The 23941-nt window shown below is 42.1% G+C and overlaps 1 protein-coding gene across 1 annotated transcript in view; it reads left to right on the top strand.

The window, feature by feature from the left end:
* LOC131810213 (piggyBac transposable element-derived protein 5-like) overlaps positions 1-10477 on the top strand; it is a 35180-nt gene extending 24703 nt beyond the window's left edge. Inside the window, exons 4-6 of the mRNA XM_059137881.1 lie at positions 4619-4807; positions 4912-5089; positions 10450-10477. The gene's annotated coding sequence lies outside the window, so the exon portion shown is untranslated. The remainder of the gene's footprint in view (positions 1-4618; positions 4808-4911; positions 5090-10449) is intronic.
* Positions 10478-23941: the final 13464 nt, after the last annotated feature.

The following is a 23941-nucleotide window of genomic DNA, read 5'->3' as shown; positions in this document are numbered from 1 at the left end:
AGGAAGAAAATAAGCACTCAGCTGAAGACAACCATTCAAAAGTTCTGGCACCTTTTCCTCCCAACTTTCACTGAAGTTGAACAGATAAATGTATATATATGAAGTGATTTCTGGGAAAGACCAAAAAAAAAAAAAAAAAAAGATACAAACAACAAGAAAACAAAAAAGAGAACAAAGCAGAAGAAAACGGTGTTCATTTTCTTCCTGAGGCTGCCCTTCCTCCGTACTGCTACTTGGTTTTACTACCTGCTTTGCTCCCTGGGCTTTCTTGACAAAACATGGTTCCACTACTTTTACCTTCTTCAAAGTGTTTGACACAGTCGTTTGCTTTCAACATGGAGTTTGAGCAAAATGGACTATTGTTTTAAAATATTCTATCATGTGTGCTGTAATATCTCATCCTGGACATGATACAAATGCTATGATCAAAAGAGGAGATGCTTTTAAAGTGATCAATAGAGTTGTGAAATTCATTGGCATGATCCTTCTTTTTTTTTTTTTTTTAAGATTTTATTTATTTATTTGACAGACAGAGATCACAAGTAGGCAGAGAGGCAGGCAGAGAGAGGAGGAAGCAGGCTCCCTGCAGCAGAGCAGAAAGCCCGATGCGGGGCTCGATCCCAGGACCCTGGGATCATGACCTGAGCTGAGGGCAGAGGCTTAACCCACTGAGCCACCCAGGCGCCCTGAAATGATCCTTCTTTTGAGGGTCATAATTCGTTTAATTTTTTTCTGCTCCAGCTTAACCTTCGCAGTCTTCAGTTGTTATGTGCATTAGACACAGTATTAGCAGTAGTGGCAGTAAAAATACTCCTGTCACCCTTTACAGGTACCATTTTACTAGCATCGCCTTACCACTGTAGCAGCTTTAAACCCTGTTTCCACCCTGTTCATTCCTTTAAATGCCTTTTCTCTCTGGCTTTCCTTAAAACCTTTTCTTAGTTTTTGGTGTTCTATAGCTTAACCACAAAATGTTTCATTGAAGATTTCTCATCTTGTTTGGTATCTGTGCATTTCCTGTATTTCTGGATTTATCATTTCTGTAATATCCTCAGCTGTTTTCTTCTGAAATGTTGACCCTGTCCTGCTGTACTTCCCAGGATTCTTATTTAAACCTCCCGTCTGTTGTCCGTGTCTCTCAAGCTGGCGTTCCTCCTCTTCTCCTGCCTCCTTGAGTTGCATTCTGGGGAGTGTCTTCACTTCTTGGTGCAGTGTTGTGAAGTCCTTCATTCGGGGCTCATCTACTGCCCCACCATTCTGGTGTGTTTTCTGTTGTGTTTTACGTCTCAGTGATTTTTGGTCCCTGTTTAACTTCCTTCAGTTCCATGTTCACACTTGGCCTGTTGCTTTTGATAGGCTCTTGATCCTTCTTCATTTTTAAACCCCTTTTGTGTTCTTAAACAATTAACATGTAATATTTTCTATTCTGTATCTGATCATTCCAGTGTCTGAAGTCTTCATTTTCCCTCAGTCTTCTGTCTCTCACAGTGGCCTCATTTCTTGCATGCTCTGTGAAGGGATTTTGAGACCAGATTTATTGGAACATAGATGTAATCTCTTTTAATTCTGTTTTTTGGGTTTTTTTTTTGTTGTTGTTTGTTTGTTTGTTTTTTTCCTGGAGGGTTTGTCTTTCCTTTGCCAGGAGGCTGGGAGTGTTCTTAGTTGGGATCACTTTGGTCCCATTTGAGGGTCCTGGTTTATTAAGGAAATCTCAGGTTCAGTTCCCCCAACTTACCATGTGGTGGGAACGGGGTCTGGAGGGCACAGGCCTGTAGAGATCCTGCAGTGAAAATGGCATTTGTTCTCTGGCACCCTGATTTGTTTCTCTTGAACTTGTTGCTTACAGATCAGGTTTTGGCTCACTTGTTTCTGTCACCTCCCTCTTCCTGCTTTTTTTCCTACCGTTTTCTAAGTCCTTTGTTAGTTTTCCGATGTCCTCTAAAGCCCAGAAATGTTTTGTGAATTCCATTTGCCATCACTAATTGCAAGTCTCATCCTGCAGCAGGAAGGCCAGAGCCAGACACTGTAATGCTCTGCCTCCCACAGAGGAGATTTTAATACCCTCTCCTCGTGTTCAGAAATTCTAGATTGGAGATGGAGTTATGGATACATTACCATATACAGAGGATTAGTTGCCTATATAATAGAACAAGTATGCATTATTCTAATCTTCCTAAAACTTCCATTTTGCATAATAAATATGAATGAATAAGGAGCCCACATTACTTTAGTTTATGCAGATGTTCTCTTTCTGTCTCTGGCTTTAGATGTTAGGTTGTAATTTGTATGGTTCATTCTGAAAATTGGGTAACTTCATTCTTTTTTTCTACATGTTGGTGCCATATAAAGTGATGATTTATGGAGATTCAGAGGTAAATATTTATCAACATCTAAATAATTGGGGAAGGCTTCCTTTACAAAAGGTAGAATTATTAAGATCTGTTTAATCACAGAAGGGATATCCTGTAAAGCTAGCCCATAAATAAAAAGTGGATCAGAAGAAAGCAGAGAGAGGAGAGAATTTGGAAGGAGCACGTGTAGGGACACCTACTGCCTATCCCTGTAAGTCAGGGGCAATCCGGAAGGGAAACCTTGTTAAAGGAGGCAGTAGTGTTTAGATGTAATGAGCTACTGGAAACCTCACAGTGTTCTGGTGAAGCAAGTGGTGTGCAATCAAGTCCGGCAGCCCAGTTGAAGTTGTGGCTTCAGGCATCAAGCGAGCAGGCCTTTCTGTCTGCCTTTATCTCCAGTGGGAGCGACTTGTCCTCCTTGAAGTCAGCCTCCAGACATCTTTTCCTGTCCTGTGCATCACTGAGAATTTCTGTGGTTGTTGCTTCATGGAGATGTTTGTCAGTTTTGGGTTTTGTTTGTTTTGTTTTTTACCGAGGTTCACTTGCTAACTTTTCTCTTAAAAAAATATATTTAATCTAGGGGTGCCTGGGTGGCTCAGTGGGTTAAAGCCTCTGCCTTCAGTTCAGCTTGAAGGCATGATCCCAGGGTCCTAGGATTGAGCCCCACATCAGGCTCTCTGCTCAGCAGGGAGCCTGCTTCCCTTCCTCTCTCTCTGCCTGCCTCTCTGTCTATTTGTGATCTCTGTCTGCCAAATAAATAAATAAAATCTTTAAAAAATATATGTATTTAATCTAGGGGCACTTGGGTGGCTAAGTGGGTGGGTTAAAGCCTGTCTCTTCAGCTCAGGTTATGATCTCAGGGTTCTGGGATTGAGTCCTGCATCAGCAGGGAGCCCTCTTCCTCCTCCTCTCTCTCTCTCTCTGCCTCTCTGCCTACTTGTGATTTCTCTCTGTCAAATAAATAAGTAAGTAAATAAATCTTTTAAAAATATATATATAATCTCTTCCAGGAAGAGATTATGCTGAGTGAAATAAGTCAAGCAGAGAGAGTCAATTATCATATGGTTCCACTTATTTGTGGAGCATGACAAATAGCATGGTGGACAAGGGGAGATGGAGAGAAGGGAGTTGAGGGAAACTGGAAGGGGAGGTGAACCATGACAGACTATGGACTCTGAAAAATAATCTGAGGGTTTTGAAGGGGTAGGGGGTGAGAGGTTGGGGGAACTAGGTGGTGGGTATTAGAGAGGGCATGGATTGCATGGAGCACTGGGTGTGGTGCAAAAACAACGAATACTGTTACACTGAAAAAAATATATATATATTTCATCTATCATTACCATGTATTTCAAATGGAAGTGGGGGATGATGGTGTGGGACCCCATGAAGTGAATTTACACTGCCATCTTGACAATATAAGTGTCGTACACAGCTGTCCTGTGTCCCCTTTCCTTCTGAAATGGATTCTCTCTTCCCAGCTCTTATCAATAGAAGACAGGGGTCTTTGTTCTTGTAGATGACTTGTCCAAGATCGCACCGCTTTCAAGGTTTAACCTTTGGTCTGATTGTAGGACCCATTTTCTTTAACTCAGTGCCATGCAACCTACCATGTAGGAGTCTCAATACTCTCCTACTTTTGAAGCTGTACTCCACAGGCCACGTCTACCAGTGCATATCTATTCTTGTCTAGTTCACTTATTTATTGCACACATTTACTGGATGCCAGCTATGTGTTTCAGGCACCTTTCTAGGTGCTGGAGATATGGCAGTGAGCAAGTCAAACACAACCCCCTGCCCTCATTGAGCATGTTCCATTTCCTACTACTGGAAGCATCCACCAGGAACAATGGACTTATGCCAGAAGTCCAGCAATGATATGAGTTCCAGAAATTTAAATTTCTGAATGGTTCTTTGTGGAAGTGATGATTTGGCGGCAGCCCTCGAGGTAGCTACCTGCACAGGCAAAAAAAAAAAAAAAAAAAAAGGAGGGCTGGTGTAGAAATGCCTGATGAATGGGCTTCAAGGTCAAATAACTGAGCCAGGTCTTTAAGGTCTTATTTAGCTCTGAGATTTTTCAAGAACTTTCCATGATACATATGCATATTATAGAAAAAACCCTATTCAAAGCACACTGTAAATTTGGAGGACGATTGTCTTTGCATTATTTTTGTGATTAAATGACAGTTGATGATACAGGCACTGTTGTAAGTCACTTATCCCTGTGCCAGCACTTTGTGGTAAATTCTTTTATCATCCTTATTTTTCAGAGGTAGAGACTGATGCAAACGGAGAAGTTTGGTGGTTCTCCACTGGCCACAGCTTAGCTAGCAAAAAGCAAAAAGCAGAGCCTGCATTGGAGCCAGGCACTGTGGCTCCAGACCCCAACTCTTCACCCTTGGGCTTCTTGCCACACACCTGCTTCCTTGTCACTAAGAACTTGGTGCAGGAGTTTAACGGTACCTTTAACTTCTAGTTTTTCTTTCTCAGAACTGAATCTGCATTGCAGTGCATCTCTGCATAAACATGTGTTTAATTCTGTCACCTTTAATTTTGTTTTTAGGTAAGATCTGAAGAAGTCAATCTGTTTCTTCTATGGCTTCAAGGACTTCAGACAAACTTTGCAGAAGAGCAGGTGCTGATTTTTGCTTGCCTCGTGCCTGGTTTCCCAGCGATCATGTCATCCAGAGGGACCTGCATGGTGGAGACACTCATCAGTCCTAGCCCTGGTGTGGCAGATGGTGAGGAACATTTTAGCCAGCCTTACAGGTTGAAATGACTCTGGAAGTTCTCTTGAGGGATTCCTCAGCTTGTCATGATCCTGAATAGAACCCTTTATTTCATAGATGAGTTTGGAGGAGGAATTATCCCCTGCTCTTGTTCACAGTAATGTCTTACAGACATTAGAATAGAAAGAATTAAAGCCTTTTTTATATGCAATGAGGACGGGAGACATTTACTGAAGTGGTGGAAACAGGAATGGAAGGGAGGACTCAGATGTTGGAAACAGCAGGAAGTGGAGACACATCATGTATCTGGAGTGTTTTCTTGGCTGTGAATGAAATTTAAATCTGCCATCCAAAACTACTGTTTATTGTCCTCAGCATGATTGTTTCATGAGTGGAGATTCATCTGCTCACCCAGCTGTGTATTTTCATGCCACATTCATGGAAAGACAGTAGCTGCTTCCTGGGAAAGTCATGGCAACCATCTGTGTCCCATGAGTTTTTAAGGAACTTGCCAGTTAGGGCCAATGATTGATTAATGCACATCACTTTATTGCCCAAAGACAGGTATTTGATCCTTAGGCTGACCGAAGCAGAATTTGGCAGAGAGAAGAATAGTTTAGAGGGAGAGGTGGCTTCATGGGACTTTGTACCGTATTTCCAACCCCTTGATGCTCGCTGGCCTGGAGTGTAGTGTGAGCAGGTTCCAAAGGAGGGGCAGATGTATTTTAATGAAGGCCATTTTTTAAAAACCCTTTGAACGTTGGTGAAAGAACTCCTTTTTTTCCCCACTCTGGAGCAAAGATAGATCCACAAGAATCACTCCACTCTTGCCGGCCATATCAGGGGAAAGGATCGCTGAGGACCAGACGTGCTTTTTCCTTCAAGTACTATTGAACTGTATGGTTATTCAGGTAAAAGCAAAATCTTGGATAATTCAGGAATGGACTTTCTCTTGATAGGAAAGAGGAAACATTGCTTATTTTCTCCCAGCTCATCCATATTTTGTATGTTTGCTTGTTTGTTTGTTTGTTTGTTTTTTGAGTTGACTCTTTATGATATTTCACTAGAACTTGAATATGTGCTATATCACATCAGCAAAGACCTGGCATACATAATATTTTGTGTGAGAGTGTATGTCAAGGAAACATTTCAGTTCTCCCATCTGCTTTCATATTACCATATTCACACAGAACACTTCACTTCTAACACTGAGGCTGAGGCTGTGGATTTTTCCCTCACCAGGCAACTCTGCAACACCAGCTGGGTGTCCTGTAGTTTCACTCAGCTTTGACACTGTCTGCCTTGATATGGCATCTGATCCCACAGGTTAAGGTCTCAGTCCCGTGAGACTGTTCCATCACGTTCAGGTGCCAGTCACAAGTAGGAGGGGCCCAGGTTACCCACAACTTCTCTACAACTTGGCTACAAATCAGAGGTTCCTTCAGCTCCTCCTCCGGTTCAACTGAGTGGCTCGCAGAACTCTGGGAAACATTTGTTTTCATTTACAATTTATGAAAGGTATGATAAAGGATACAGATGAACAGTCAGATGCAGAGACACAAAGGGCACAGTCTGGGAGGGTCGCAAGCACAGGAATGTATTCCTGTGGAGCTGGGTTTCATCCCCCTCCTGGTACCTGGATATGTTTACTTACCTGGAAGTTTCCTGAAACCCCTGCTTTGAGGATTTTTTAAAAAAAAAGATTTTATTTATTTACCAGAGAGAGAGAAAGGGGGAGAGAGCGAGCACAGGCAGAGGCAGAGGGAGAAGCAGGCTCCCTGCTGAGCAAGGAGCCCGATGTGGGACTCGATCCCAGGACGCTGGGATCATGACCTGAGCCGAAGGCAGCTGCTTAACCAACTGAGCCACCCAGGCGTCCCTGCTATGAGGATTTTTATGGAGGCTTCCTTACATAGATGTGCTCTGCTTTTAGCCCCCTCCCCTCTCTGGGGGAATGTAGGGGTTGGGGTGGGGGTGCCGAAGATTCTAAATTCTAATCATGGTGTGGTCTTCCTGGTGATGTGTCCCCACTGAGGAGCCATCTTGGAGCCCACCCAGAGTTGTGTTATTAGAACAAAATATTAAACTCAAAATGGATGAAAGACCTCAATGTAAGATAGGAATTCTTGCCAGTTTTCTTAAGGTGATTCTTTCTCTCTGCTATCCCTCAAGATTCTGTCCTTGCCTCCCTTCCTGACTGCACTGTCCTATTGGGCAATCTTGCCTAATGGGCAGGTGGAATGGACCAGTAGGGTCAAAATGCACAGCTTCTAGAAGACAAAGGGATACTCCAGTCTGCTCTCAGGACTTTGGAGACTTTGTGTTTTTGGTGCTGGCGAAAGGAAATGAGAGAGGAGAGCAGACAAGAAAGAATGCTAAGTCATTAGAGAGAACTGGTGGGATAAAATACAGGCATGATGAGTAGAATGAGTTTAAAAACATGATACCATTGGGTGATTTTTTTTAATACTCAGTAAGAATATTTTTAACAAAGTGAACCATTTAGTTTTGAAATATTCATTCTTAGCATGTTTTGAGTTTTAAGATAGGATTACATTACATGATTGTCAACATTATTTGTCACCATGACTTTTTTTTTTTTTTAAATTTCGGATAGGAATTTTAATAAGATAGCATTTTATTTCAGTAGACATTTAAGTTAAAATTTAAATGTATATATGTTCTTTCCCACATATTATCCAAAGGCTACAAATTAGAGTGGAAGAATAAGGAGAATCAAGATACTTGTTTTAAAGTTCTTTTTACACTGTTTTAAAAATATTGTCTTCCTCATTTATTTCCATCATTTACCATGTTAGCAAAATCTACAAACTTGTACTTGGTAAGTACTGATTGGGCTGGGTATAGAGGATGTCCACAGGGAAGCTGCCATTCTCCTTCAAAGTGACCTTTGTTTATTTTTAAGCAAAATAGTCACTTTATTCTTATATTTAATGGTAACTTTATTGTAAGAGGTTTAAAGTTTCCTAATAAATGATTTTACCTATTTGTACAAACTATTTATTTGTACCTCAGGAAGACTGTGGCTCCTAAAATAATTCAACATGTGTCATGATTCTTCTTGGTATAATTATATTTAAAATTAAGTTTTAAAATTTTAATTTTTTATTGAAACTGTTTATTGAAGGCAGTGTTTATTTTCTCAGGCAAAGATGGTGAAATAAACATTCTTGTTGAAGCCTTCTCTTAACGGTGTTGAGGTATGGTGACCCCAGACCCCAGACCTTGCCCAGTGGTGAGGCAGACCATCCCAGGCCATGCAACTGCCCAGAGTAGCCCTTCCTTATATCCTGGATCTTTCATCCACTAGGTGCTACTTACAGCTTCTTATGGAGGAGCCAATATTTGGGCAAGTGTGCAACCTAAGGGCAGTAAGCTCCAGAAAGGAAGGAAACATGAGGGAATTTCTAGTTTCACTGCTCAGGGTTTTTTGGATGTTTGTTTGTTTGTTTTCCCCTATGAAAAATGAAGGCTCACAGGACAGAAGTATCCCTTTGATTGGTGCTGGGGTGGGGAAGCAAATTTTCTTCTCCTTATTATTGGAAAGCAGGCAAAATTAGTTAAAGTGAATAATCAGAAACAATTTGGGAGGGAAAGAGATCACAACAGGCATTAATCCATGTGGTGAATGTGGACTACTAATTCAGTTGTCTTTGGGTGTTTACTTACATACACACAAATGTGCATGCTTGGATCAGGGGAAAACAGCAGAAACTTGATGCCTTTTGAAATATGTGGAAGTACTAACCTTTAGAGGTACCGGGCTGTGTATTTGTTAGCTATCTGTATATGGGTATTTTTTTCAGAACTTGTTTCTGATTTGATAAATAGTCTATATTCACTGTGGAAAACATAGTATACTTTAATATATTGAAATTAAAGTTCTTTATTGAGAACTTGTCTGCCTCATGCAAGTGCCTCCAGGTATATAAAAGGTGGGAGGTCGGGGTACCAGGTGGTGGGTATTATAGAGGGCACGGATTGCATGGAGCACTGGGTGTGGTACAAAAACAATGAATACTGTTATGCTGAAAATAAAAAAAAAAGAAAGTCAGTAAGAGAGCTGGACATACAGCAAGTAGTAGCTCAAGTCCAATACCATGTAACTTTTTGTATTGATTATGAAATTTAAAGAAGGAGAAAGGGACTTTTTTTATTATTCTATTTCTTTTCAGTGCTCCAGAATTCATTGTTTATGTACCACACCCAGTGCTTCATGCAATAGGTGCCCTCCATAATACCCATCACCAGGCTCACCCAACCCCCTACCTGCCTCCCTTCTAAAGCCCTCAGTTTGCTTCTCAGAGTCCACAGTCTCTCATGGTTTGTCTCCCCCACCAATTTCCCTCAACTCACTTCTCCCCTCCAATCTCCCAATGTCTTCTGTGTTACTCCTTATGGTCCAGAAGTAAGAAACCATATGGTAATTGACTCTGGTGACTTATTTCACTCAGCATAATCTCTTCCAGTCCAGTTCATGTTGATACAAAAGTTGGGTATTCATTCTTTCTGATGGAGGCATAATAATCCATATTGTATATGGACCACATCTTTATCCATTCATCCATTGAAGGGCAACTTGGTTCTTTCCACACTTCAGTGACTTTGGCCATTGCTGCTATGAACATTGGTGTACAGATGTGCCCTTCTTTTCACTACATCTGTATCTTCTTGGCATATACAGAGTGCAGTTGCAGGGTCATAGGGCAGCTCCATTTTAATTTTTTTGAGGAATTTCCACACTGTTTCCCAATGTGTCTGCACCAAGAAAGGGACTTGTTATTAATTCTGTGGAGCTGGTCAAGTCTGATACTCAAAGATGAATTCTTTCAGACATAAAGTAGTTTATATTGATTCTATTCTTCAGATTCATCTACAAGGAAAAGGCTATATAAAACTAAAGTCCCATGGATTTGATTAGGGTAGTATTGGATGTTAAAGTACCTGAAATGATGAAGAATGTCTGTACATTCTTCTAGATTTGTTTCAGTCCTAAAATATTAAATTAGTTATAATGTATGTGAAAATATCCTTACTATTAGAATTGCTTATCCTTTCTCAAATTTTTTAGTGGCTTAGTACTTAGTACTTCCACCGCTGTATGCCATAGCTGTAATAAGCAAGCAGTAACAGGAGCCACCATCCCACCTTTGTCAGGTCACAAGGCAGAATCAGAAACAAGTCTACCAAAAAATGTCATCCCTAATAATTTCTGGTACTTTAATTTTAAAGTTTTAGTTGATATTCATCCAACCAAATATATAGCTGAGGTATATGTTTGTGAGAAATTGAACTGTTTAGGGTGGTGGCTTACACTCACTCCCCTAATCATGTATTCTGTTTCCTTCCAGACATCCCCCATTTGAGACCAGCGCCAGTGTATGTACATTACTACCACTCAAGACAATGAAAACATTTATAGTATAAAAATTCCACACATGGCAATTCACATTGTTTTTATTAAATGGATTATAAATTTCTTTTTGGAAAAAAAGTATCTAGCTATAATCCAAAGCACTCAAAATCGAGTTGCTGTACTGCCCCAGATCATACAGGTATGTCATTCCTCTTTTTCTTATATTTTACATAGGTAAAAATACACTAACACATACCAAAGTAATTGACTCATAGGGGTTTTGGTTCCTAAAGGATGCTGGTTCTAGGGATTATGTTTATGGGTGGGCTCTCTCTCTGTTGCTGAGGTGTCAGAGGGACTTCTGAGGTAGCACTTGCCATGCTCTGCTGACATTGCCATGACAAGGTGATCTTGGGGGCCAGGGAGATGTTCTGAGAACATGGTGTTGTGTGCAGTCTCCTGGACCCTCTCATTTTCCTTCCTTCACCCATCCCCAGCACCAGGCAGGCCCTTAAGAATCATGTAGGTGGGCTGTGGGAATGACCTATTCGACTGCCAAGTGCGTTTTGGCATCTCAGGGGGAGCAGTGGAAGAGCATCTCAGGATTTTGAGGTGCCATGATGGAATGCCTGGAAGAAAAGGCAGACTCTCTTTTGAAGGCTTTCAGTGAAGACCTCTTTCTGTGTGGGGCCCATGGTATAACTTCCCTCTCTTGTGGTCCTTGGTCATAGAGAAATGGGCTTTCCCAGCAGGTTGAGTTGCTTAGAGACTTTGTGCTGTGTAGGGAAGGACAACTTGGGGAGGTTTGAGAGGGGCTGCTTCATGGCAGGGGCCTGCTTTTATGCACAAAGCATGGTCCCCTTAGAGCAGGTTCGCTGATGCCCCAGAGTTCCCAAAAGTGTGACTAGGCCTGAGCTGCAAGAGTTCACACACCTGAGTGGCAGGTAGCATCTTGGTGGAGGAGCACCAAACTGAGGTCCAGAGCATGTGTCCTCATTGATTAAGAACTGACTACAGAGCTAGAGAAACTTACTGTCAAGAAGTCTGAGGGGGATACAGTTACAGTAAAGAGCAGCAAAATACTTACTGAAGATTTTGAAAGGGAGCTTTGGGGTGCGTGGATGGCTCAGTTGGTTAAATGTCTGCCAGAGATCAAACCCTGTGGTGGGGGGGGTGGGGAGTCCCTGCTAAGTGGGGAGTCTGCTTCTCCCTCTCCTTTTCCCTCTGCCACTCTTCCTGTCTGTGCTCACTTTCTCTCTGTCTCTCTGTGTCAAATAAATTTTATAAATCTTTTAAAACATAAAAATACAAGAAAGATTTGAAACTTAAGTTCACTAGTTGTAACATGTAATAGGAACCCTGTAAACAGTAATAATCACTGCTGAGAACAAAATTGATGTTTTTTTAAGATTTTATTTATTTGGCAGAGAGAGATCCCAAGTAGGCAGAAAGGCAAGCAGAGAGAGAGAGGAGGAAGCAGGCTCCCCACCGAGCAGTGAGCCCAATGCAGGAATCGATCCCAGGACCCTGAGATCATGACCTGAGCTGAGGGCAGTGGCTTAACCCACTGAGCCACCCAGGTGCCCCACAAAATTGATTTTCTAAAGGAATATCCCAGAACACTGAGGAAAATTTCAAAGAGATGGAAATGAGAAATGAAAAAGTAAGATCTGAGGTCAGGTCCAAATCTACCTTGCAAGTACCCTGAGGACAAAAGGAGAAAATAACAGAAGTTATAAAACAGTCATGCCTTCAGTTCATAAAGCCTTCAAGTCCCAGGGAGAATTATCTGAACAGACTCAAACCAAAACAGACATAAACCTATTTGACTTTCAGGGACTAAGAAAAAATTGTCAGAGCTTCAAACAGAAACCACCAGTTCCTTCTAGAAAATGAGACAGAGTATCATTGAATATTGACTTTAAGCTCTATCCCTCAGAGCTGAAAGAACTCTCTTTCTTAGAACTCTTGCTTCCTATCACATATGTAAGCAGATGTCAGATTGATTAACCTTGTAAATTGGTTTAAGTTCTAACTCTACAAACAAAATGATAAAGAATTTGGAGACAATCTAGGGGCATGTAAAAATTTGGGAAGTGGTAGACTACCTTAGGTAGAAATAAGACCCACAGACCATAGAAGAAATGACATGCCACTTTATTTTAAAAATTTGAAAAAGATTTGTATATCAAAAAAGAGTAAAGCTGCATGTGGGCAACAGGCTGTGAAAAGCATCTGTAACATCAGCTGTTCAAGGAGTTCATGTCTCTGACGTGCCTACAAATTGAGAAGAAGACAAACAGTCCGATTGAAAAACAGACCAAATGAGAGGAAGGAGAAGTTCATGGAAAAGGAAACAGAAATGACCCTGGATTTCATAGTGAGCCAGGGAACACCATTAGTTCTGGACCATGTTGAGACACCTTTATTCACTCACCCTGTAGACAAAAACTAAAAATCATCAGGTAGACAAAAATTTGCATGAAATCATATATAAGAAACTCAGCCCCACTCTTTGATAAATTTTACAGTCTATCTTGTGTGATTGTTAAGTCAATTCAAAACAATCTGTTTAGAGACTCTGTTCCCTACTTGGTTACAAATTTTCAGGGAACCATCACTGTATTCATTGAGAATAAGTTCCTCATTCTTGAAAAATACATTTGAGTGATGAAAAATAGCAAGAATAGTGGAATAACCACAAATTCAAGGTTCTAGTTTTCCCCCCGCCCTTAGTTGGAAAGGAAACTTTTCACACATGTGAGTCATCTACTTTTATTATCTGGCTTTCTTAGTTTCCGTAAAGTCTGACGTCCTGAATCAGTTTGGATGGTTGTCTCATCCTAACTCAAACTGTCTTAAAGATTAAAAAAAATAAAAACAAAAACAAAACAACAAAAAAACCCCTTCAATCTCATGAAGAAGCAGCTCATGGCAGGGCTTGCAGAGAATGTGTTTTATTCACACTGTCTCCATGATTTTCTCCATTTTTCCCTACTCTGCCCTTTCCCTCTGGCCAGTTTGTCTTCCACCCCCTGCTGACTGTGTGATGGCTGCCCACAGTGGGGGCACTGCTTTCCTTGTTCACATTCAGAGACAACCCAGATATTTCTGTAAAGCCCTTCCCGTTTGTGTGTGTGGGACATCCTAGGTTACTGTCTCTCGTAGAACAGTAACAAGGCACTGACTGTCGTGCAGCTGGTTGTGTGAATGGCCCAGGAGGAACATGACTGGCTTCCATGACAGAACCCTTCCCTGTAGTGTGGATGGGGCCAGCTTCCTGTGAGTCACCTGGGCTGCAGTGGAGGAGGCACACAGTTGCACTGGGGTTCAGGAAGGGGGAGGGAGGAAGGATGCTGGCAGTCAACTCTCCAGACCCAGTACTACCACACCCTGAAGACAGTCCCACCTAGAAATGGTCCCTGCCATTGTACAGACTCAATATGTCTCAGTGAGTTCTTCTAGTAGTTTTTAGTGCCACTGTTGCAAATGACAAATTCTCAGTGGCCTGAAACAACACAAATTGATTATCTTGCAGTTCTGGAGGTCAGAAGTTCAAAAATCAGTCTCAGTGTGGTAAAATCAGGGTGTTAACAGCCTGTGTTCCTTCTGGAGGCTCTAGAGGAGAATCCACTTTCTTGCCTTGTCCTGCTTCTAAAGCTGCCTGCATTCCCTGACTTGTGGCCCTTCATTGCACCACCTTTTATCCCTCTGTTTCCAACTTCACATTGCCTTCTGATTCTGATCCTCCTGTCTCCTTATGGATTCTCATGATTACATTGGGACCACCGAGGTAATCCAGGATAATCTCTCCCCCCTCACACCTTAATTTAATCATGCTTGCTAAATCCCATTTGCCAGGTAAGGTAAAGTACTCAGAGCTTCTTGGGCTCAGGATATGGTCATCTTTGGGGCAGTCCCTATTCAGCTGATCAGTTGCCTCCTGTACTCCCTTTTATGCCTCACACCTCATCTCACATGTGTCTGCATTGCAAATGAGAAATGCAGCAATTTAAACCATTGAATATTAGATTTTGGAGATAGTTGTGGGAATAAAAGCACATATAATTTTATTTGTGTCCTAAAAGTTTTTGTTTGGAATTTTAAATTTTATCTAATTGTCCCTAGGTAAATTAAATATGATTCAATCAGTTGATCTGAAAAATCTTTTCAAATAGTATACCGCTGTTGTAAAGGCCCTTCAAAACAGTATTTTGAGTGCTGTTTCCAAATGAAGTTTACACTTTCACCCTTATCACTGTATTAAAGGTCATGTTGGGGGTGCCTGGGTGGCTCAGTTGGTTGGACGACTGCCTTCGGCTCAGGTCATGATCCTGGAGTCCCAGGATCGAGTCCCACATCAGGCTCCCAGCTCCATGGGAAGTCTGCTTCTCCCTCTGACCTTCTCCTCACTCATGTTCTCTCTCACTGTCTCTCTTTCAAATAAATAAATAAAAATTCTTTAAAAAAATAAAATAAAATAAAGGTCATGTTGGAGGGTTTTGTGTGTGTGTGTGTGTGCTTTTTTCCAAAGTGAACTTGCTTCTCTGTCTAAAACTAATACCTCTAACAGTATTTTTCACCAGGGAGGAGAGGAATTAGTGTACCTTCTAGACTAAGTTTTCTTTCCACGTGAAGAGTCTGTTAGGACTAATATTCATGGGAGAAGGAAAAGACAGTAGCTCTTACACCCCATATACTATGTTGACAACAGCAGTATAAGCCTGACCAAAGCTGTACATCTTGGTGCATCATTTCAGCTGAAACGTGTTCAGTGAAGTATGATTTATTCCTTAGTAATTCATTTTTGTGTGAGATAAAAGTACATCAACAGAAATTAGGGAAAGCAGAGTGGTAATTTTAAAATTTCATCAGTGACTGTTTTTTTACCAGTTCTATAAGCACATTAATTGATATTAAAACCCATAAAAGTTCATTTGGGAATAAAAAAGAAAGTTTGAGGTGGTATTGACTTTTTTAATGATATTTGTATTTATGTGTATGATTACGCTTAGTTACACTTTGATTGAGTCCGAATGTGCCCTTAACAATAATCCATGGGCTCTGGGTTTCCTGAAATTGTATGTCATGGGGTGAACAGTTAGAAAAAGTGAATCCCACAAATTGACAACCCTATGGGGGTTTATATATTACACAAACACATTTGTTTGTTGACTGCCACTCCAGTACATTCTGTGTCCTAGAGCTCTACCCACGTGGTGCAGGCTGCCCCCATCTGTGCTGGAGAATCATGACGGGGCATTCAGTGGCCTTAGGCATCCCCACAGAGCTGCAGTTGCATCCTCTCATTTCCCACCTAGTTTGTGGCCATCCCCCTTTAGCTTGACCCTGACAGTGGACAGGTCTTAGTATGAGCTGTCTGTGGGAAGAAACAAGATGTTGGGGGGCAGCGGTAGTTGTTGATGGGAAGTTTTAAGTGTCAGGTTGTATCTTGCAATTTTCCGAACCCTGGAAGTGCAGGCCTGGGCCAACCTGGTATGTCTGTTTCACCGACCAAATCTTCCTCATGTGCCCAGGAAGTGAAACCATATTTGCATTTGCCACCAGAATCAACTAATACTAAATAATAGTTGAGAATTCCAGCTTGATTATAGTGAGTGGAAAATAGACCTCTCTCTGGTTAATTCTTACACATGATTTTACTGTTCATCTTCATAAAAGGGATAAGAAATGAGGAAACGTGGATTATCAGTTTGTTTTCACTCTCCTCACTCACTGCAGTTATAATTTTCAAAATACCAAGATGTTTTTCGAAAGTAGTTATTTATTTATTTATTTATTTTGTGGAGGGAGTAGGGACTAAGACTAAGGAAAGCATTGTTCTATCAAGAGAAGTCGTTTTCAATTTATGGTATGATGGGAAATCCATCTCGTATGTCCTATTTGGATAACAGAGCTCACTTTTAATTTTTTTAAACTTCCTTTGATTTTTAAATTGAAGTATAGGTGACCCACAATGTTGCATTAGTTTCAGATATAAAACAACAAGATTTGACAAGTCTGTATGTTATGCTGCGCTCGCCGTACTGTACCACCAACCATATTCCCTATGCTGTGCCTTTCGTCCTGCAACTTATTAATTTTGTAACTGGAAGCCTGTTATCTCCCACTGTATTTCACGCATTTTGCCTGTCCACCCGCTGCCTCCTCTTTGGAAACGATCAATTTGTTCTCTGTAGTTATGGGTCTCTTTCTGTTTTTCTGTGTGTTCAGAGAACTTTTTAAGATAACTTGGTGCCTTTAAACATATTCCTTGATTTACATTATTTTGGATACGTATTTGCCATGTTACCCAATTAGTTATGTAATGACTTCAAAGTTTGGGGGCTTAAAACAACCCTTTTGTCATATTACATATGCTTTGGGGGTCAGAAATTAGGGCAGGATCTCATGGGGCAATTTTTATGCTTAATACGGCATTAACTGAGGTCAGTGGGTGGTGGCCTTCAGCAGGTGGCTGCTTGGTCTAGAGGATCCAGGATGACTTTATGCACATGCCTGTCACTTTGATGGGTACAGTTGGGAGATGAGGCTCAGATGGCCCTCCCCTTCCGTGCAGTCTTCGTAACAAGGTTGTTGGACTTCTTTCCTGTCCACTCAGAGCTCCAATAGCAAATGTTCCAAGAGAGGGGTTCCTTTTGGACTTGGGCCTGAAACTGGCACGTTTCTTTCACTGTTTAACACAGTCACATAGCCCATGTGAATCAAAGGGAATGGGGAGTCATAGGATTTGTGATCATGTTTTAACGTGCTACATATGTTCATATGTGCATTTTTTCCCGTTTCTCTGACCTGTGGGAAAAATGGAAGTTATCGATCAAAGAGTCACAGGTTATCAAGCTGTACGAGAGACTTCAGACTTAATCCAACCTCCATACTTTATAGATTAAAGAATATATATGTAGGTGCACATGTACATCTCCATATCAGTTATTATATATACACTTGTATATCACTAAAAATGGTATCTGTGGATCAGCCAATTCTATTTTCATAGGAATGAAAAGGACTCGTCATTCCCCGGCAAATCTGAAGAAAGAAGCCAGAGCAAGAGTAAGGGAGAAAGAGAGTGAGAGGAGCATCTGATGGGATAGGATTTCTTACAAAAGGACTCCTGAAATGACCAGAGAAAACAGACCAACAGAAAAGGGCAGACTTTGACCAAGCGGTGCTCAACGACGTGAATATCCACATGGAACAGAAGAGGTTTTAACGCTATTCCCTACTGATGTAGCCTACATACTAAAGAGGACATCAGCAGTTTTCTGGAAGATACAATAGAAAACCATTTTGAGGACCTGGGGGCGGTGGCAGAGATGAGTGGAACAGAACACCAAAAACAGGAAGCCCAAGAAAGCTTGGGTGCCACTTCCAGACGGCGACGAGAGAAGAATTAGGCACGAACCAGTCAGCTGCAAAAGACTGGGAGCAGGGACAACAGTCGAAAAGGACGGCTGCCAGGAGCAACTCGACAGTCTCACTTTTATTGGATAGAAAACAATAGCCCATAGAAGGATTGAGGAAGGTCAAATGTTAATCCCACCTTGCTGACAAGCAGGAAGGAGGGTAAAGTTTATAGTGAAACAAGCACTTTGGAAGAACTCTTCTAACTAGCAACGGGCACTTCTGGGAAGAGAAAGGCTCGATGGCGGGTAAGGGAGGCAGGCGGTTTTCATTCCACCCTGAGCTGACCTGGCGTTCCCGGGTGCTCCGCTTTCCTGAAGCAGGCGGCATTCCGCCCTGGGCCGGCCGGGCTTCCAGCCAGCGCAGCTTCTGTGAGGGGGCTGCGTTCCGCCCTGAGCAAGCGAGGTATCCCCCGCTGCCCAGCTTCTGTGAAGGGGCGGTGTTCCGCCCTGAGCGAGCTGGGCATCCCCAGCTACCCAGCTTCAGTCCTATATCATCCTTTTCCCCAAAGACCTGTTGCCAGTATATGTATTTCTAGAGGTCATATGTAAATGTGCTTGGTAATCCTCCAGGGGTTACAGTTGAAGTAACAAATTGTTCCGAGGGCCAGCAGCAGTTGGGAAGTTGGACTCTACTCATTCCAAGGTTCCAAACAAAAAAATCTTGCCCAACAAATGACAAGACTAAAACTATGAAAGGCTCTATGGAGATACCAGATAAGGAACTGTATACAACTCTAAATAGGAGAACTAGGAATCAAGAAGGATAGATAGGTAACTTCAAAACAATGAAAATCCTAGAGCAGAAATATCCCAAGGAGGAAACCATCGGCCAAGAAACATGAAAAGATTCCTGAAATCCTCAGTGATCACAAAAGAGCAAAGGAAAGCACAATGTGTTAGTGTTAACCCAAGGAGGCAGACCCCAAAGAGTGTTGCTTAATCCAATGGATTGAATCGTGAAAAACGGATTTAATTATGGAGTGGGGCACCTGGGTGGCTGCTTTCTGCTGGGGTCCTGATGCCAGTGTCTTGGGCTCCAGACCTTTCTGGGGCTCTGTGCTCAGCAGGAAGCCTGCTTCTCCCTCTCCCACTTCCATGGCTTCTACTCCTTCTCAAATTGGGCTTCCTCTCTTGCTGTCTCTGTCTTTCTGTCCAGTTCATCAATCAATCAACCAATTCCTTCAATTCAAGAAGTAAAAATCAAATGTTGACGCATGGGGCCCTAAAGAACGACAAGAATATGCAGGGTTGTTTGATGATTTTTTAAAGATTTTCTTTCTTCCTTTGACAGACAGAGAGGAGAAGGAGGGAGACAGACAGGCAGAGAGGGAGGGGTAAACAGGCTCCCTGCTAAGGAAAGAGCCAGATGCAGGGCAGGGTGCGCAGGCTGCTGCCTCGCCAAGTCCAGCATGAAGCCCTGCAGCAGCTCCAACAGTCCCAAGGGGATCTCTCTGTAGGTCTTGCCTGCCCCTCCCCCGCCGGGGGCACCTGGGCGCCGCCCTCACCTCCTCCCTGGACCGACCTGTGGCCCCACCCCCACCCCCGCAACGAGCACGCTCAGAGGGCGCTGGAGGCGCTCAAGGAGGCTTGCCCCAAGGCTCCCTGGGCTCAGCTGCTCCCTGCTGCTCCCTGCCACAGCAGCACCGAGGGCGGCGGGGGCGAAGGTGGCATCCGCTGAGGGAGCCCGGCCCTGGCAGGGCGGGCAGCACCGAGGGCACCTCCCGCTCGCCCTGGGTCCTGTCACTTCTCTCCCCACCCCTCCCACTCTCAACCATTGTTCCCTTCTGTGAAGGGTTTTCATACTTGGTTTTAGGGCAAGAGCACAATTGAGTGTGAAGGGGAAAGGGCAGGACCAAAAGAGAGACCCAGTGGACTCTGCCCTGAGCCCAGAGCTTGCCTCAGGGCTCAATCTCAAGAGCCTGAGATCACCCCCTGAGCCAGAACCAAAGAGTTGGGCGCTTCACTGAGGGTGCCGCCCAGGTGCCCCTCAGCTGTTGTGGACCAATTTCTGGAGAGGGGTGCCTGCGTGGCTCTGTTAGTTCAGCGACTGCCTTGGGCTCAGGTCATGACCCGGGTCTTGCAGGATCTCCTCCCGCCTCGGCCTCCCAGCTCCTTGGGGAGTCGGCTTCTCCCACTGACATTCTCCTCTCTCATGCTCTCTCTCACTCATTCTCTCACAAAGAAAGAAAGAAAAGCTTTCCAAAAAATGTCTTTAGCCTTGTTTTATGGGCTTCAATATGGTTGATCTCAATGAGTTTTCTCATCGGATGCAGACAACTTGAGGATAGCCATGTGTTTCTAAAAGGGTCCTTTTGTGTTCTGAAATGTCTTCTTTCTCTGTTCATTTATCAGGTGTCTTTCCATGGTCTCTTCTCAAGACCTAGGAAAAGCAGCCTTTGAGGATTCGTTTGGGTACGGTCTAGTCCTTTTCATCCTTTCTCTTTCCACAAAATCTATACTAGCCTCTGCTTCCTTCTAAGTAGAGTTTATTTTTCACTGCCCTATTGAGGTCTTTTCTTTCAATAGAATTTGAGTCGTTCACTCTGAAGGTCATTGTTGAAATGTTGAATTTGAAGTCTACTACCTCGCTAGGCGTATTTTCTTTTTCCTGTCTATTCCTTCTTCCCTTTCCCTTTAGAACTGCCTTCCTTTCGATGACCTGAGTCCTTTGGAGGCTAATCTCTGCTTTCTTTGATTGGCTGTCACAGGGGCAGTCAGAGATTAGTAGGTATTTCTAACCCTTTTTACAGTTGTTCTCCCCTTCTTTAGGGAAGCTCTAGAGTCAGCTTTCTCCGAGGGATCATTTCATCCCGCTCCTAACTCATGCTCCTTACCGGGTCTCTACTGAATATTGTGACTTAGCCAGAAGAACACTTCCCTCTGGCTGGTAGGAACTCCAATGACCTCTAGCCTTGTAGGAGTCTTGGCAATCATCTGGTTCCGTTGCCTTGACTCTTTGTCAGAACCTGGAGCATTTTCTAAGACACACACTGCTTCCTATGGACCAAGGACTCAAGAGGACTCCAATGTGTATTTTCAAGAGCTTGTTTTCTACTTGAATTCCGTCTCTCTGGAACCGGGCGTTTTCATCACTCCAGCCTTCCTGGATTCCAATCTCTCTTTCCTCATACCAGAGAGACTCCCATCTTTTCATTGGAATCTCCTCCCTACCCTCACCATCCAGAATTCCTCCAGGTGAAAAGCCAAGTGAATCCTGGGGCTCAGTTTATTTTTTCTTTTTTCTTTTCTTTTTTTTTTTTTTTTTTTTGCTTGTTTTTCTTTTCACAGGGTTCACAAATGTGTGTTCATTTTCAATGTTTTAAAGAGTTAGATAAATAGATATATATAGATAGATATAGACATATCTATATCTATATAGATAGATAGATACTTTTTTTCTTTTCAATTCCCCATGGGCTTCTGGTTGGTTAGTTTTCCTCTCACAGGTTTGTATTAGTTTTCTAGGGGTGCTATTACAAGATACCACAAGCCTAGAGGCTGAAACAACAAAGTGGACAGAATTTGAGATGTTCACTCTGAAGGTCATTGCTGAAATATTAAACTTGTAGTCTACTACCTCGCTAGGCATATTTTTTTTCCCCTGTCTATTCCTTCTTCCCTTTCCCTTTTGAACTGCCTTCCTTTTTATAACCTGAGTCCTTTGGAGGCTACTGTCTGCCTTCTTTTATTGGCGGTCACATGGGCAGTGAGAGATTAGTAGGTAATTCTGACCCTTTTTACAACTAACTAACTCAGGCTCCTTACCCGGTCTCTACAGAATATTCTGACTTAGCCAGAGGAACTCTTCCCTCTGGCTGGTTGTTACTCCAATGACCTCTAGCCTTGTAGGAGTTTTGGCAACCATCTGGTTCCGTTGCCTTGACTCTTTGTTAGTACCTGAAGTATTTTCTTAGACACACACTGCTTCCTATGGAGCAAGGACTGAAGAGGACACCAGTGTGTATTTTTCCAAGAGTTTGATTTCTACTTGACTTTTTTTTCTCTTGAACCCATGGCCTTTTCATCACTCCAGCCTTCCTGAATCCCAATCTCTCTTTCCTCACAGCAGGGAGACTTCCATCTTTTCCTTGGAATCTCCTCCCTACGCGCACCATCCAGAACTATTCCAGGTGAAAATTCAAGTGAATCCTGGGGCTCAGTTTTTGTTTGTTTGTTTGTTTGTTTGCTTGCTTTCCTTTTCACACGGTCTTCAAATGTCCGTTCGTTTTCAATGTTTTAAAGAGTAATTTATGTAGATATAGATATAGACATATCTATATATATAGATAGATTTTTTTTCTCTTTTCCAATTCCTCATGGGCTTCTGATTGGTTACTTTTCCTCTAACAGGATTGTATTAGATTTCTATGGTTGCTATTACAAGATACCACAAGCCTAGAGGCTGAAACAACAGAAGTGGACAGTATCACAGTTCTAGAGGCTACAGTGCTCGTAGACCATGCTCCTTTTGGAGGTATTATGGGAGGATCTGTTCCAGGCCCCTTTCCCAGCTTGATGTATTTGGACTTTGGACTTCTTCACATGGCCCTCTCCCTCAGTGCATATCTGTGTATCCACAGTCTCCCTTAGAAGCACACAAGTCCTCCTGAATTAGGGGCCCAGGCTATTCAAATATGATCTCATCCACGCTAGTTACATCTCCAGGGACCCTATTTCCAAATAAGGTCACAAATCCAGGTGCTGGGGTTTAGGACTGGGATAGTATATATGCATACACACACAAACACACACGTGTGTGTGTATGTCTCTCTCTATATATATTTATATTTACATTTATATTTATATGTACATATACTTTTTGATTTTTTTTTTTTTTGCCTAATAAAGCATTTTTATTCAGAATCTCAGTCTTCCTTCCTTTCAATAGAATATGATTCGCGGGGCACCTGGGTGGCTCAGTGGGTGAAAGCCTCTGCCTTTGGCTCAGGTCATGATCCCAGGGTCCTGGGATCGAGCCCCGCATCGGGCTCTCTGCTCAGTGGGGAGCCTGCTTCCTCCTCTCTCTCTCTGCCTGCCTCTCTGCCTACTTGTGATCTCTGTCTGTCAAATAAATAAATAAAATATTTTTTTAAAAAAAGAATATGATTCGCATGCTTTTGGTGCCTCCTGAACAATTTGAACACCTCTACCTCCTCAATTTCCATGAAAGTTATTCTTACCTAAAGTCATCTGCCATTTATTTTTAAAAACATTTGGCATCTTTTTGCAGTTTACAGTGTTTTTGGTTTGAGTATATGTTGATAGGCTGATGGAGGTGACTTTCGTCCTACTCTTTCCTTCCGAATTTGTTCCTTTTTGGTTAAAGTAAATTTTCTACTCTTTAAAAACAAGGACCTAGAAAAGCGAAATGGTTCTTTTCTGTGAGTCTGCATTCCATTTTCTCATTTTGCATGTGCTTTATGTGACCACAGTATTGGGGGCTGACAGCATTTATCAGCATTTAAAAGAAAAAAATGAAATTAAATTTAAATTAATTTAAATTAAATATATTTAAATTTAAAATTTAAAAAACAAATTAAAATTTAAAATTAAAAATGTAAATTAAATTCATTGGAAGGGGACGTGAAACATGAGAGACTAAGGACTCTGAAAATCAATCTGAGGGATTTGTAGGGGTGGGGTGGGAGGTTGGGGGAACCAGGTGGTGGGTATTAGAGAGGGCACATATTGCATGGAGCACTGGGTGAGGTGTACAAACAAGGAATACTGTTATGCTGAAAATAAAAATTTAAAAAAAAACAGAAAAATTGAAAAAAACTTAAATACTTTTAAAGAAAAAACAATGTATTTTAAAAAAGGGATCTATGACTTTCTTCTTTTTTCTTGTTACTGTCAATGACATGAAGACAAAGTCAGCCAAACCTAGCCCTGTCAGCTATTAGCATGATCACTTATTTCAATGTGGAGTTAATTTAAAATGAACACTCTGGGAGAAATAAACTATATAAATCAAATATATAAGCATTATTCTAAAGTTTTGGACTTTGCTTCAAGAGAGTTGGCATATCTTTAGTTTCACTGTGAGAGCAATAACCAGTC

The sequence above is a fragment of the Mustela lutreola genome, chromosome 10, assembly GCF_030435805.1.
Source record: "Mustela lutreola isolate mMusLut2 chromosome 10, mMusLut2.pri, whole genome shotgun sequence".
Taxonomy (NCBI): domain Eukaryota; kingdom Metazoa; phylum Chordata; class Mammalia; order Carnivora; family Mustelidae; genus Mustela; species Mustela lutreola.
The sequence above is the reverse complement of the archived record's forward strand: the minus strand, read 5'-3'. Positions and strand labels throughout refer to the sequence as shown.